Source organism: Cryptomeria japonica, chromosome 6 (genome assembly GCF_030272615.1).
Source record: "Cryptomeria japonica chromosome 6, Sugi_1.0, whole genome shotgun sequence".
Taxonomy (NCBI): domain Eukaryota; kingdom Viridiplantae; phylum Streptophyta; class Pinopsida; order Cupressales; family Cupressaceae; genus Cryptomeria; species Cryptomeria japonica.
This window is the reverse complement of record NC_081410.1, coordinates 268,085,989-268,102,482: the sequence shown is the minus strand read 5'-3', so window position 1 is coordinate 268,102,482 and position 16,494 is coordinate 268,085,989.

Below are 16,494 nucleotides of genomic sequence, written 5' to 3'. Positions count from 1 at the left end.
CAATTCTGAACTTGATTGATCACGAACCAGATGACGAGCAAGGTGTTTATCTTGATTTGAAGTGATGAAGCTGAACAAAGTTGATTAAAGAGAAACTGATCCCGAACTTGATTGAACTAGGATCGATGAAGAGCAAAGATACCAAACTTGAACTTTATTGATCAAGAAGCGAATCTTACTATTCTAGAACTTGATTGAACTAGACACCATGAGCGAAGATAAAATCGATCTTGAACTTGATGGATCAAGACACGATAAGCGAAGATAAACTGTCTAGCTTGATTTAAAACGATGAAACTGAACACCTTCTTAGATTGAGTGTGTGATCAAAGATACTCTTTAAAATTTTGATTGAGTTTAAATGAATAACCAGCTTGATGAAAAGTGATGAAACTGATTAATGTTAAGAGACTGATTCAGATGAAGACAAATATCAGCTTGATTTGAAGTGATGAAACTGATATGCCCCTAGTGATTAATTTGATTTTGATGATTGAGAGATCTCAACTTGATATGAAGTGATGAAGTTGAGATGCCCCTTAGCAATAAGAATTTGTTTGATTTTCTTTAGTTGAAAAGATTTTTTGCTTGACTTTTGATGAAGATTTGAAAAAATGTCTTGACTTTGAAGATGTAGGTCATAAGTATGTCCCCTCGGGAGGGAAATCAAAAAAGAATGAGGGTACATGATTTTAGGAAATTGTTGGTGATGATAATTTATTTGAGCACAAAAATTGAGTCAGAGGAATATTTGTGAAGATTTAGCATTGATTGATGAGAAACTGAGCGCAAAGTGAAGAAAAGAATGAGAATGTGATGAAAGCGCTAAGTGGTCCAAATTGTACAAAATTGACTAGAAGAATGATCTCAGATTTCAATTTTGATCCAGAAAATGGAATCAAAATGGGCAAATTAGCTAAGGGTAAAATTTTCATGTCCATCAGAGCAAGTTGAAAAATTAGGTTTTGGCCTATATAAGGTGTTACTATTAACTAAGTTGTCATTAGTTTTATGTCCAAAGTCATTCTATATACTCTAGTCAGTTATTACTATCAAAATATTCAGTCGGTAAGCAAAGAGCAGTCGGTTACAGAAGTTACAAGTCACAAAGTTTAGTATACACCGAGCTGTCTACCGAGTAATGTTCTATGACTACCAAGCAGCAAAGATGGTATACTAAATTAATACACACCGAGTGAAACATGTTACCAGATTCATTGAACCTAGACACATATGGGAAACGTGTTACAAAGATTGAGGAACAAGAAACCGTTAACACATTGGAAATTGCACTTATAGATTTTATATGATCTTGAGGACATCTATCCAATGAAACAATTTTGTATGGTTATTCATTCGATGAATCATGTTTGTAAGATCGAAGCATGAACAGATCACCATCATAAGAGATCTATTTATACAACATGAATTGAGGATCAAATATATGTGTGTGAAGAAAGACATATGTGAAAAGAAAAACCATGGGAAAGCACTGAGTGTTATTACTATTATGATTGACAGAGATACACAGAGGTCACCGAGAAGGATTTCAGAGAACAGTCAAGGAACAGAGTAAACAGAAAGGTTTACCGAGTTAATTTATGATTTACCAAGGTATGTTATAAGCAAGGTAATTTCATTTTGGGCACATAGAATCTACTATAACATTTCAGATGTGAAGTTGTAGATATTTTGTAAGATTTTGATTGTAATATTTTGAGTTGTAAGAGAAACCTTTAACAAGGTAAAAGACTCTAACAAAGTCTATAAATTGTAAAGCCTTTAACCAGGTGCATCATTTAGAATAAGTGTTGTAAAATCCTTTAGCAAGGTAGATCTAAAGATCTTGATACTCCTAACAGGGTAAGCTATTAGAAATAGTTAAACATGTAGCTCTAACCGAGCAACCTTTATTATTGCAGTAGTAAAGTTGTGGGTGCCATCCCACCATAGTTTTTCTCTCTAACAAGGAGTTTCTACGTAACCAAAATATATGTGTTATGGAGTGAATCATGTATGATTGTTATTTATTTATTTTAGCATTATATTATGTTTCAACAATATTCAGTTTATGCTTAACAATAAAGTTATTGTTGAAGAAAAGATTTGAAGTACTGATTCACCCTTCCCCTCTTAGTACATTAGCTTTCCATATTGGGCCTAACAATTGGTATCAGAGCTTGAATCTTGGAAATGGGTTTAACTGCCTAAAGAGAAAGATCTTATCAATGGAAGGATACAAACAATCTCAGAGAATTGTGAATCTTCAAAATGAATTGGATCATGCTAGTCAAGTGATTGCTGACATGCAAAAACAAATGCAAAAATCTTTGAAAGTTAGAAGAAGATTGTCTGATGATTTGCAGGACTCTCAAGAGCAGGTGGAACAAATTGAGACATCATCTGAGAATAATATATCTGAAGAGACTAAAGAAATGATTGGAGCATTGAAAGAAAAGAATAAAGCACTGACTGATCAGCTAAAAGAAATGAAAAGAGAACATGAACATTTCAGCACACAGATAACTGAAAATATTGATGCATTGAGGACAACTGAGGATAAATTAAGAGATCTAGAAAGAGAAAAACAACAGCTTGAAGCATTAGTATCTGAAAAGAATGTTGAAATCACAAGGTTGACTGGAATTCAACAAAATCTATCAGATCAATTGGGTTATGCACATCATGAAGAAAATCTAAAAGATGATGAGAATCAAGCATTGAAACTTGAAGTATCAAGGTTGACCGATGAATTTGAAACAGAGAAGAAATCCAAAGAAACATTGAAGAAGAGTTATGAAGCATCAAAGATGTTGGATGAGCAATTGAATACAAAAAGACCCAACAAAGATGCAGGACTCGGTTACAAATGAAAAGAATCTACTGAGAAAGGAATCCACATCACCGAGAGAGGAGAATCATCAAACAAGCTGGAAACAAGAAGAACATCAAAGGAAAGAAGCCTATTTGCAACTACTGTGGAAAACAAGGACATACTACCAACATGTGCCAATTTAGAAAAGGTAAGCAACTGAATGCCACTAGGTCCAATGGTTATTGTTATAATTACAATAAGTATGGTCACACATCTATACAATGTAGGACAAAGTCTGCTAGCAATTATCAGAAGGCAAAATTCAAAGGGTTTTGTAAAAACTGCAATAGATATGGACACAGTACCGAGAAGTGTTGGTTTAAGCAGAAGAACTATATGTGGTCTGCACACCAAGCAAATACTAGAGGCTACCGAACTCACACAGATCTTAACCGATAGTATACTGCAGTACCATGGGATTATAATATAAGGATATGGTGTGAATGTTGTGGAAGATATGGACATATAAGTGCCAACTATTTTATAAGGTTTGGAGTGAACAACCAAAGATCATGGAGAAATCCTGGTATGGCATGTTTTCATTGTCACAAAGTTGGACACTTGGCTAGAGATTGCAGAGATCAATCTACAGAAGATATTGAAGAAATAAGAAGCAAATTCTAGATGATTTGGAAAAAGAAGGAAAATGTGTCAACTAATGAAGAAAGCACCTTACCTACCGAGTTAGGTGCATCTATTCCAAATTAATCGGTAAAGGTATGAAGGGACTGCATTCTCTCAAGGTTAAAATCTTAATAGTTCCTATTTTATCATGTACTTAATTCAAAATCTGCATAGCTAAGATGCATTAGCAAGTTTGAAATTTTATCAAGTCTTTTGGAGCACTAGTCAAGTTGGTAAATGTAGGAAGCTTGTCAAGTCAGTAAATGCAGGAAGTTTGGCTACTTGGTAAAAAAAAGAAAGGAAGGTAAATTGGTTTAGTGGAACCGAGTGCATTTAATGTTTTCTGACCTAACTGCATGGAGCCCGATAAGGTAAAATGTGTACTTAAAGCTTTTGCATGGTCATTTTACACTTACCAAGTTTTCAGAAAGCAGAGCGAAGTGATTCAAAGGTGATCAAATCTCTTTCGAAGCAAAATTCAAGGTATTTATATTAATCACAATGCATTGTCAAGTAAGTTAACCAATCATATCAGTTGTGAATATCTATTTTATATTTACTAAGTGGAAAGTGTCTGCTGGTTAAAAGTTTCAAACCCTAAGGCTCTTTCGTTAGTGATTATCCAAATTTTGAAATGGCTCCTAAGATTCAGAAACCCATTGCTGTTGAGAACATTGAGAAGCCCTCATTGAAATACTCACTACCTCCCAAAGTAGCATCTGAACCGAGTGATAAAATTGCTTTTTCACTCATTCTGGATAGGGTTTTATTAGTTGAGGATGTCAGATTCTTCACTAAGTGTCGTGTTGAGGAACTAGGTCACACAGAGATCAAGGACACGTATGATGAATTGTGTACCAATGGAAAACTAGATAGCAAGTTTGAACATATTAAAATCAAGGGATTGAGCAAAGCCCTAACCTACCTGTGAGTCTTCAAACCCCAATGGGTTAAATTTGTTTTGAGCAAAGTTCATGATGACTTTATGTGGTTAGAGGAGCAATCATTCAAGATCACCAAGGAAATCATCCACTTGATCACCGGTTACCCTATTTTTGACCATGCCCGAGATAAGAAAATGATTTCATAGAAGGAATTGATCACTTTAACCAGAGTTGAATCTGATTGCAGAGGTCTGAAACTGAACAATGTCATAGATGCAGAGCTGATGTTTGCAATTAGAGTCATAGGTTATTGTTTCTTTCAATCGGCAAGGGAAAATAGTGTACCCTGTGCTGCTGTTGATTTAGCCTATAAAATTGTGAAGAAAGGTATGAAGATTGATCTATATGAAGTGTTGTTGAAAAATCTATTTGAAAATCTCAACACCATAAGGAAGCCGAAGAAGAACAACTCGACAAACACATTGAAGTTTGGATCACTTTTGGTATGCATGTTTTTCTATTTTGAGAAATTCTTTCCATCAGTCGGTAATATAGTTTGGGAGCTACACCGACCAATCACCCATCAAATCAATGACTTCATCAAATAGCTAGGTGATAACTTCAATGAGATTATGGATGATTATTTTAGTAAGTTTCAGGAAAAGATGCATAACAGGCACAGGATACCACCCCAGTTAGTGGAAAAATATAAGGACAATATATGTTTTGAAGTGGACACCGACTACTGCTATGTCAATGCGGTAGAACCATGAACTCAATCTTTGCCGCCTATGGGTTATGAGATTGATTTTGACATTACACAGCAGCAAATAGATGCCTTTCTTGCACTGCCAAGACATGCTATGGAGATTAGATATGGTACATATGAAGAAGTTAAAGAAAAAGTCAAAATGAGCATTGTAGTACCAAAGGCTACAAGGAAGGCAACAAAAATGAGTAAAGCATTAACGGAGAAATTTGGAGAAGGTTCTTCCTCCACTCCTATCAAGAGCATTCAAGTCATCACCGAGGATGAATCTGAAGCCCAAGAAGCAACTATTACATTGAGCACCGAGTTGCCAAAAGGGAAAATTTTGAAAAGGAAGAAACAGGATACATCACAGGTATCACCAACTCCTTTAGTAAAGTGCCCAAACACTAGATCATCTGCAATGTCACCGAGAAAGAAACAGAAAAATGTTGCAGTTCCAAAGGTAACAAAAAACTTATAAGAAATCTACTCAGAGACTCATTTTGAATAAAGAGTCCAGTGACACCGAATCTGAAGATGTAAGTAAATTTCAGATTGTTAAGAGTAAAAAGAAAGATGTACATAGTGTTGATAATTTTTGCAAAAGTATGAAACAATATGGTGGATTTGGGGCATTTAGATATGTAAAATATGACTCCAGATTTGATGCAGAAAAGAGACAAATAGAAGAAGCTATAATTTGCACACTTCTTAAATTCTGATTAGTCCCATTGGAAGTAACTAATTCTCTTCCAAAAGCATTGTACTTACACATTGATAATAAGTGGAAATATGCTATGGACTCGGAAAAGAAGATGAGAGAAAGAAGTCTGGTACGTCTCTTTCCAGACATGTCGGTAGATGAGATAAGTGAACATCTGAAAAACTACCACACAAACTTACTGGTCAAGCAAAGAGCCTTGAAACTGATGAATGGCCTTTATCTTGAAGTATAAGAAGAGACAAAAGAAAAATGGCAAGAAATATTTCGAATCAAGAGTGTTGATGAGCAAGGTGAAGTTGAAATAGTGGATATCATTGAGCAAGATCCCACTGAAACTATACAACCTGATGAGGATGTCATGGATACCGAGGTACAGGAATAGGAAATGATAGAAGGGAATGCTTATACCAAACTGATATCAAGTGAGTTAGTTTTGGAACAAGTCAAGTCCTATCCTTTGGTAAGTCAACATGTTTCAACCGAGACACCTCAAGATATTGAACAAGGAAAAGTGGGTCACCAGTCTACAGAAGGAGAAGCTACTTCTCAGGGCATCGGGGAACAGACTTCTCAAGCCCCTTCAAGTACTAACAATGTTACAAATGAGACCCCGAGAAAGGATTCACTGAAGGCTACATCTGAGGCTAAATAAATTGACAAAAGTGTTTCCTCTACTGAGCAACCTACCGAGGGTGAACAAGCCTCCCAAGCCATTGTATTAGTTCAACCGGTGAAAGCCTCCTCCTCTAAAGAAAAGAAAATGAAAAGGCATAGTTTCAAGTTAGATTTGTCAAAACCAATTGTGTTGCCGAATGTAGACATATCCAAATTAAAAGAGCAAGCACTTATTGAATTCGGTGAACTATGCAAAGCTAGAGCAGAACAAGAGAAACAAATGGCTGTACAAAAGAAAAATAGAGTACTTCAAAAGGTCAAAGCACTATTAACAGAAATGCTACCTGAAGCTACAGTGACAAAAGATGTAGCCATCCATATTCAACTGGATGAACTCCTCAATAAGATCAAGACATCTAGAGTAGACACATCTAAATACCTGAGAAAATTGAAGGACAAAGAGCTCACTGCAAAAATGATTGAAGAGGTACAGAAAGCCATTGCTATTGGTAAAGTAAAACTTGTCAAATTTATTTCTGATTTGTCCCCTCAACTCAAGCACATTATTTATTTATTTCAGAAACTCTGTACATTTTCTTTATTCATTAAAGATATCAAGAATAAAATAGAAGTGATTGAGAAAGAGATCACTGATCTCTCCAATAAATTGACCACTGAGCCAAATTCTATTCAGAAAATTTCTATACCAAGTTACAAACACTCATGGCTCAACAATTGGAACTTAGGAATGAGGAGCACAAAATAAGTATGGACATTATGACTCTTCAAACCTTATTCATTCCACACTTGTCCTCCATCCAAGAACAGATCAACAAGGCTACCTCCTTATCCACTCAGCCAGAGGGAAGCACTTTAGATGGTCTGATTTCATTATTAACTGCTATTACAGCTCAGAATTCACTCATGGATAGTGTCAAGGATGCACTCTCTACCACTCTCACCGATGCAAGAACAAAGTATAAATCCATTTTTGACTAGTTGCCTCCACCGAATGGTAACTAGTTTTGATGTTTGTCAAAAAGGGGGAGTATAGTGTATACAAGAGGAAGTATGCCAAGCAGATCAAAGTATCCGGATGTACAGGTAATTTTGACAGGGGAGCAGTGAACCGACTAGTGAATATAGAATATTGATCACAGAGCATGCATAATCAGAGTTGTGTACAATATATTGATAAGGGGAGTATATCTGAGTATACTATTTATTGAGAATTGTATATACTGTCTATTTCATCAAATTTTGTAAGTATATAGATTTTTTTTTGAGTTATGACTTTGAAAAAGAAGTTTTGTCAAACATTTCAAAACCAAAGTCAAAAGGGGAGATTGATACTATTTACTAAGTTGTCATTAGTTTTATGTCCAAAGTCATTCTATATACTCTAGTTGGTTATTACAACCGAAATATTCAGTCGGTAAGCACAGAGCAGTCGGTTATAGAAGTTACAAGTCACAAAATTTAGTATACACCGAGCTGTCTACCAAGTAATGTTCTATGACTACCAAGCAACAAAGATGGTATACCAAGTTAATACACACCGAGTGAAACATGTTACCAGATTCATTGAACCTAGACACATATGGGAAACATGTTACAAAGATCAAGGAACAAGAAACCATTAACACATTGGAAATTGCACTTATAGATTTTATATGATCTTGAGGACATCTATCCAATGAAATAATTTTGTATGGTTATTAATTCGATGAATCATGTTTGTAAGATCGAAGCATTAACAGATCACCATCATAAGAGATCTATTTATACAACATGAATTGAGGATCAAATATATGTGTGTGAAGAAAGACATATGTGAAAAGAAAAATCATGGGAAAGCACTGAGTGTTATGATTGTTACGATTGATAGAGATACACAGAGGTCACCGAGAAGGATTTCAGAGAACAGTCAAGGAACAGAGTAAACAGAAAGGTTTACTGAGTTAATTTATGATTTTCCAAGGTATGCTATAAGCAAGGTAATTTCATTTTGGGCACATAGAATCTGCTATAACATTTTAGATGTGAGGTTGCAGATATTTTGTAAGATTTTGATTGTAATATTTTGAATTGTAAGAGAAACCTTTAACAGGGTAAAAGACTCTAACAAATTCTATAAATTGTAAAGCCTTTAACCAAGTGCAACATTTAGAATAAGTGTTGTAAAATCCTTTAGCAAGGTAGATCTAAAGATCTTGATACTCCTAACAGGGTAAGCTATCAGAAATAGCTAAACATGTAGCTCTAACCGAGCAACCTTTATTATTGTAGTAGTGAAGTTGTGGGTGCCATCCCCACCACAATTTTTCTCTCTAACAAGGAGTTTCTGCATAACCAAAATATATGTGTTATGGAGTGAATCATGTATGATTGTTATTTATTTGTTTTAGCATTATATTATGTTTCAACAATATTCAGTTTATGCTTAACAATAAAGTTATTGTTGAAGAAAAGATTTGAAGTACTGATTCACCCCTCCCCTCTCAGTACATTAGCTTTCCATATTGGGCCTAACATAAGGGGTCAAAGTGTCATTTTCAATTCATTTTAACCTCCCAAGTTTGAAAATTCAAAAAGCCTTTTGCGAACAAAAATGGTCATTCCGATCCAGGAGCACCGATTTGAGTGCTAGAGATGTCATAATCGACCACAAAATTATGAGCTAGCGGTAAGAGTCTAATTTTTAGCCCTTTCATTATTTCAATTTTGAATTTTTTTGTTGATTTTTTGAATTTTTAGTCTTGTTGAAGTCGATCGTTTTGCCATGCAAGACAACATCTTTTGTCGTAGGACAAACTTCTTTGTATTGGTTTGTCATTTAAGTCCATTAGATTTGTCATTTCATACCTCCCCTTGTATCGTATGAGTTTTTGATTAAGAGACCATTTTGTCATGTGAATGCTTGTTTTGTATCGTATCAGAGTATTTTGTCCTCCTATACCTATTCTTAACTCATACGAGTTTTTGCCCACACTATGAAATGTCGTATGAAAAATAATGAGCATTTTTAAAGGTGCAAACATGAAAATTTGTTTTTGCAATTGATGTATTTGGATTTGCGTGATGTTTAAGTTGTCTTATAGCATAATTTGGATGATTTTATGATGCTCTGTTGTTTGATTCTTGCAGGTTCAACTACCACATGTTCTTTTTCAAATGTGTTAATCTACTGCCTATGAGACTAGTGCATGAGTTATTCGATATAGATAGAGCACATATTGATTTGTGTGGATTTACTCACCTTTTACAGATGCCAGATATCCATGTGAATCATGAGATTCTCACCACACTTGTTGAGAGATTCCATTCTGAGAATAACACATTTCATTTTCCAGTTGGGGAGATGACTATCACTCTCGAGGATGTATATAGAATTCTTAGGATTCCATTCGCTGGGGATAAGGTGGATTATGATTCAGCACAGTGTCCTAGCCTACTAGCTCTGAGGCAGTTTTTTCATGATGCAGAGATCCTTACATAGTCTATCAGCTGGGATGACATGATGACAAGGTACAGTGAGGAGTTTCCACTAGCTTGTGTCTTAGCAGGATTTATCGGTTGTTTCCTTATGCCAGATAAGGGACAACAGGGTTTCTTATGTGGCTGGGATAGGATGTTGCAGAGGCTTGTGGATCACCCTGAGAGGTTAGGATGGGGTTCGTGTATTTTGGTGCACATATATCATGAGATGCATGAGATTATCTATAGAGAGGGGAAGAGCATGGCAGTAGGGGTTTTGATTTTGCAGGTATGGTCCTAGGAGCCAATTGCAGTGTGCAGACCTATAGTGGATGACACCAGAGATCCACAGTAGCTTATTGTTTATGGATATTATGGATACATTACTCAACCCCATCTAAGAAAGATAGAGTACTAGAGACGACAGCTGGATGATTTGATAGTTGTTGTATGGAGACCATATAGGGGTCTAGAGCCTTGGGATGACTGGAGAGTTGTGTGTAGAGATCTAGTCATGACTCATCCTCTCATTGGAAGATTGGTGATAGTCATCGAGCACTTTGTTGTTACTCAAGTGATGAGGCAATATGGTAGGCCTCAAGGGATCTCATAGGAGTTTACTGCATATGCTCGTTATGAAGATGAGGAGAGAAGAGGATGTGGGCCTAGGTTATCATACACCTTTGGCATGCAGGAGTTGATAGGATTACTGCAACTTAGGTGGCATTATTTGGAGGATATTGTAGATATGGGGTGTTGCCCAAATATAGGGATTGGTTCCAGCAGCATCCATTCCCTAGATTCACAAATCCAGTAGAGTAGGCACCTCTGATAGAGGACGTTGAGGATGATACCCCCGTGTAGGCACAGGGATAGGGACAAAGGTAGGGATGGAGAGCAGAGGCTTCAAGACAGGCAAGTGATGATCCTAGTGCTAGCAGCAGCAGGGTACCAGTTGGGATGAGACAATGACAGAGAGGAGAGGGTGGATCTCTAGGGGCTATTGGTGTAAGGATGAGTGGTGTTAGGACAATGGAGGGTGTAGGAGAGGAGGAGTGAGAAGCTCCTAGACAAGTACAATAGAGGAGGGATGAGAAGGGTGGAGCTGGAGGTGGAGATGAAGGTGGAGATGGAGATGGAGAGCCTGTGAGGGAGCAGGGAGCAGCTGATGCATCACAGTCGATGAGAGCATGATTAGCAAGTTTGCAGTCATAGTTGACAGTGGCTTAGACATAGCTTATAGAGAGACCAATAGTTGGTGGACCTTAGAGAAGAGATAGATTGTCAGTTAGTAGAGCTCAGGGCAAAGCGTGATCATTAGGTCACAGAGCTGAGGGAAGAGCGAGATGCTCTTTAGCAGGAGGTTTTGCACCAGACTAGTCAGGTGGCTTATTACGTTATGGCTTATAGTGTAGTTGTTCATGTAGCACAGTAGGTTGTCCCCTACTCTCAGTACATGGCATGATCTGAGGGACCTTGGGCACCAAGACAGGATGTTGGTCAGCAGGCTCCACCTCCTCCACCACCTAGAGATGAGGGAGAGGCAGAGAGAGATTTTTTTATAGCTCTTAAATTTTGTTAGATACCCCATTTTTTGTAGCCCATACGATTCTTGCTTTGATGGGAGATTGCATATGATAGTTATATCACTTGTACTATGAGATATTGATGATTATATATACAAGATCTTGATTTGATTTCATTGTACTTGTGTCGATTGATTTATGAGAAGCTTTCTTCTATATGCTTTGTTCTATATGTATGCATATCTGTTCAGTATGGATGTATGTAATACAAATGAATATGGATGTTTGTTTTTGTTTCTTGTCATATGCAAATAAATGATGAAAATGAGTAAATAGTAATGCAAATTGTTTATTTTTCTTTTCTATGCAATAATATGAATGCAATGAATGTATGAATCTATATAAGATGTGTATGTATGCAACTAACATCTCAATACACAAGTACTCAATCGGAGAAATGATGAAGAAGGGACCACTTGCCTAGAAATGATTATACTTCAAACTATCATTCAAAAGATAAAGAGATTATTGTTATCATGCATAAATCACTTGAAATTCACAAAATGAAAAATGAATGCAAAATAAAACTAGTCACTAGATTTGAAATGCTTAATGTTCATCACTAAGCGTTTACAAACATAGCAGGTAGATTAGAGTTTTTTCCTTTTCATGTGCAATATTAATTATCTTGTCCGCAATGACCCTTTTTTCATTCATATCCTTCGACAGATTACGCATGGACCCGGATTGCACATTTAAATAAATTTGCTCAAAACAGACAAAAAAATGATGAGAACCTCCCTGCAGAATACAAATAAGTAGAGTCGAGGTATGTGTGGAGATTTCACCTTAATGTGAAGGCTCTTATCACAGACACCCAGTTGATTAGATGTTTTCAGATCATCGAAATCATTCCTACAAGCAAAAAACAAAGAAAATATTATGCCCCCAATCCTTGCTCCTCTTAGTCAAGATAGACTCCCTCGAGTTACTCAGAGGGAATAATAATTGAAAACCAATATAAAAGACAACACACAAAGAAATATTTCATGCATATCTCAAACTGTCTAATGATTGTTTTCAGTAATGTTGTTTTGCTTTTGTACTCAGTGAAAAAAATCTTTAGTAGTTAGGAGACAGGTGACTGAGTCAGATTGGATGACTAGGTATCACTGACATAATGATGACTTGGTTGATACTGCTTAGGACACATAAATTGCTTAGTCGATTACCCTAAGACTAGGACATTGATGAGTTTCAAGCCATGAGGGTTCTAAAAGAGCCATAATGTCACAAAAGAGACTAAAATATATGTACAAGCAAAACCAAAGATGCAGAAAAGTAGGAAATACCAACCTTGCATTGATAGATAGAGCGCTTGAGTACAAGAGGCACCTGATTGCCAGGTTTTCACCTACTTGGCAAAGATTTTTTTTTTTTTTTAAGGACTTTTATGATTTTTAAATTTTTTTAAAGACATTTTTCAGTTGTATAGGTTGCTAGAGTAGAGAATACTAAGTGAAGAATGTTTTCAAGTGGATGGTGTTAATTGGTTCACGGAGCTGTTCTTTGTCTGATGTTGAGAGCTGATAGGCACTAGAGCCAAAGACTACAGTAATGATGTAGGGACCCAGCCAGTTGGGTTCAAACTTCCCTTTTTGTCTCAAAACTGTTGGATTTTAGGATTTTCTCTCAGAACAAGGTCACCAACCTCAAATTCTCATTGTCTAACCTTCTTGTTATATCATTTAGACATTCTCTTTTGATACACTCTCAGATGATCAAACGCCACTTGCCGACGTTCATCCAACAACTCGATTTCTTGCAATCTAGATATTATGTAGTCTTCATCAGTAATAAGACCTTGCAAAGAAACTCTCAAAGATGATATTTCAACTTCAATAGGTAATAATTCTTCAGACCCATAAACCAAAGAAAAATATGTAGCCCCAGTAGGTGTTCTAATACTTGTTTTATAAGGCCATAATGCAGGATTGAGCTGCAGATGCCAATCCCTCCTAGATTTTTTCACTGATCTATGTAAGATAGTCAGCAGGTTTTTGTAAGATTCTTTGGCTTGCCCATTTCCTTGAGGGTAATATACGGATGGCTAGTACTATTTGATTTTGAATTTCTCACAGAGCTCGTCTAGATCTTTATTCTTGAATTATCCTCCATTGTAAGTCATGATGGATGAAGGTATCCCATACCGATAGATGATATAGTTAAGAATAAACAGAGCTACTTGTTTACTGGTTGCTTTGATGAGTGGAACCACTTCTACCCACTTGGTGAAGTACTCAGTGACAGTTATGATAAACTTGTGTGTATTGGATGATGCAGGATATATTTGACCAATGAGATCAAATGCCCATTACTGAAAAGGCCAATGTGTAATGAAGGGTATGAGATCCCTTGCTAGAGCATGTATAAGATTCCCATGTAGCTAACACTTCTCATAAGTTTTAGAAAACTTTATAGCATCTTTCTCCATGTCTAGCCAGTAGTAGCCAACCCTTAGTAGTTTCTGAGCTAAAGTAAGACCATTCGAATGAGATCCACAAATACCTTCATGGACTTTTGATAATGCACGTTGGGACTCTTCAGTTTCTAGACACCTATGCAAAGTACTATCCAAACCTCACCTAAATAGGTCATTAGCGATTATGATGTACCGTGAAGCATTTCAGATTAGGTTCCTTTTCTCATTATAGGTAAGATTTTCTAGGATAATTTGGTCTTTTAGATAAGAGTAAATATGGTCGTAGCGAGATGAGTCATGTCCAATAATAGAACAGACCATCTGGGACTCAGGAGAATCATAGGCAGGGTAATGTAACTCTTCCACCAAGAATTCAAAGCGAAAATTAGATTCTTATAACTCTGGTATGGATGACAAGGTGGCCATAGAATCTGCTGCTCTATTTGCAGATCTGGGAATCTGCTGAAATGACACAAAAGTAAAATATTTCTTGAAATCATCCACCATTTTCTTATAGGGCATTAGTTTCTTATCTTGAGTCTAACATGTATCATTGATTTGATTGATGATTAGCTGAGAATCTCTATAGATGTGTAATTCCAAAACCTTCCATTCGATAGCCAGCTTGATCCCATTTACCAAAGCTTCATACTCTGCAATGTTGTTTGTGCAAGGGAAAAGAATCTTGTAAGCCTTTGGGATTGAATACTTTTGAGGAGTAATAAAAAGTATTCCAGCACCGGAACCATGTTGAGTGGAAGACCCATCAAAGAACATCTTCCATCAATGTTGAGTAAGGTGCATTATTGATTCATCTAGAAATTCTATATGCAGAGGTTGAGTGTCTTCAAGTGGAGCATCAACAAGTTGATCTGTAATGACCTGTCCTTTGATGGCTTTGTGGTCTACATATTCAATATCAAACTCTATAAGAACCATGACCCATTTAGCCAATCTTCTTGTAAGTGTTGCTTTGTTGAGAAGATATTTGAGCAGATCAATCTTAGCTACTAGCTTGATGGAATGTGATAACATGTAGTGTCTCAATTTTTGTGATGCAAAGACTAATGCCAAGCATGCCTTTTCTATTATAGTATAGTTCATTTCATAAGACACCAATATTATATTGATGTAGTATATAGCTCTCTCTTTTTTATTTTCATCATGTTGCACCAGAAGTGCCTCCAATGATGAATCGGTAGCTGATATGTATAAGATCAATGGTTTACCCTGAATTGGTGGCATCAGTATTGGTGGATTAGATAGGTATTCTTTGATTTGTTGAAGGTTTTATTCACATTCCTGATCCCAGTTGTATATTACCCCTTTCCTCAATAATTTTGTGAAAGGTTGAGCCTTATCTGCTACCTAAGAAATAAAGCTCTTGATTGATTGGAGACATCCCTGCAAACTTCTCATTTGACTGATGTTCTTCGGAGGTGGCATTTCCATTATAGCTTGGACCTTCTCAGGATCAACCTCGATTCCCTTCTTTGAAATGATGTAGCCAAGTAATTTCCCTGATGTTACCCCAAATGGACACTTTTTAGGCTTTAGTCGGAGCTTGAATTTTTCCATTCTATCTAGTATGAGGCCTAGCTCTTGAATATGTGTGGATCTCTTCATAGTCTTTACTAAAGTGTCATCAACATAATCTTCCATATTCTAATGCATCATATCATGAAAGATAGTACTTGTTGCTCTTTGTTAAGTTGCTCATGCATTCTTTAGCCCAAATGGAATGACGTTCCAACAGAAGGTTCCCCATGCATAGGTGAAAGCTATATTTTCTTGATCCCCAGTGTTGAGATTTTTAAATGCAATCGAGGTTGAAATACTAATTCAGTGACCCTTCATGAATTAGAAGCTATATTCAATTATCAACCCAGGGACGTGAACTTGAAATGAGACAACATTGTATATGCACTATGGAAGCCTTCTAAGCTATTGTATCAGTTGTGTATAGAAAATAAACTCAGAATAATAAACTGAATTGAAAACATGACAATGCTAGAAATAAAACTAACTACACAATAGTGGCTACAGGAAGACTAGTTATTTGCAATAGCAATGGTTGTAGGATGACTGATTATTTGCAACAAAAGTGGTTGCAAGACGACTGTTCTAAAACTAATGAAATCAAATATGCTGAAAACAAAACCTATCATAACCAACTCACTAATTAAAGTAAAGCTTAAATAAAAATCTAAACTATGATGAAATCATAGTTCCTCAAGTGGCCCTTGCTTGAGTTGCTTCAATCTGTCATTAGCATTCCATCTTCAATAGACAAGCTTCAATGCTCAACTAATCTTTTTATTGCAAATAAAATATTACATGGACATGTATCAGACTTGCTGATTGAAATTGGACACTACTAACAAAACTCAACACTAATTGGATATTCTCTAAACTACTATCAACACTATTTTCAACACTACCTTCAACACTACTTTCAACAATACTTTCAACACTACTTTTAACACTACTTTCAACACTACTTTCAAAACTACTTTCAACACTACTTACTCACAAC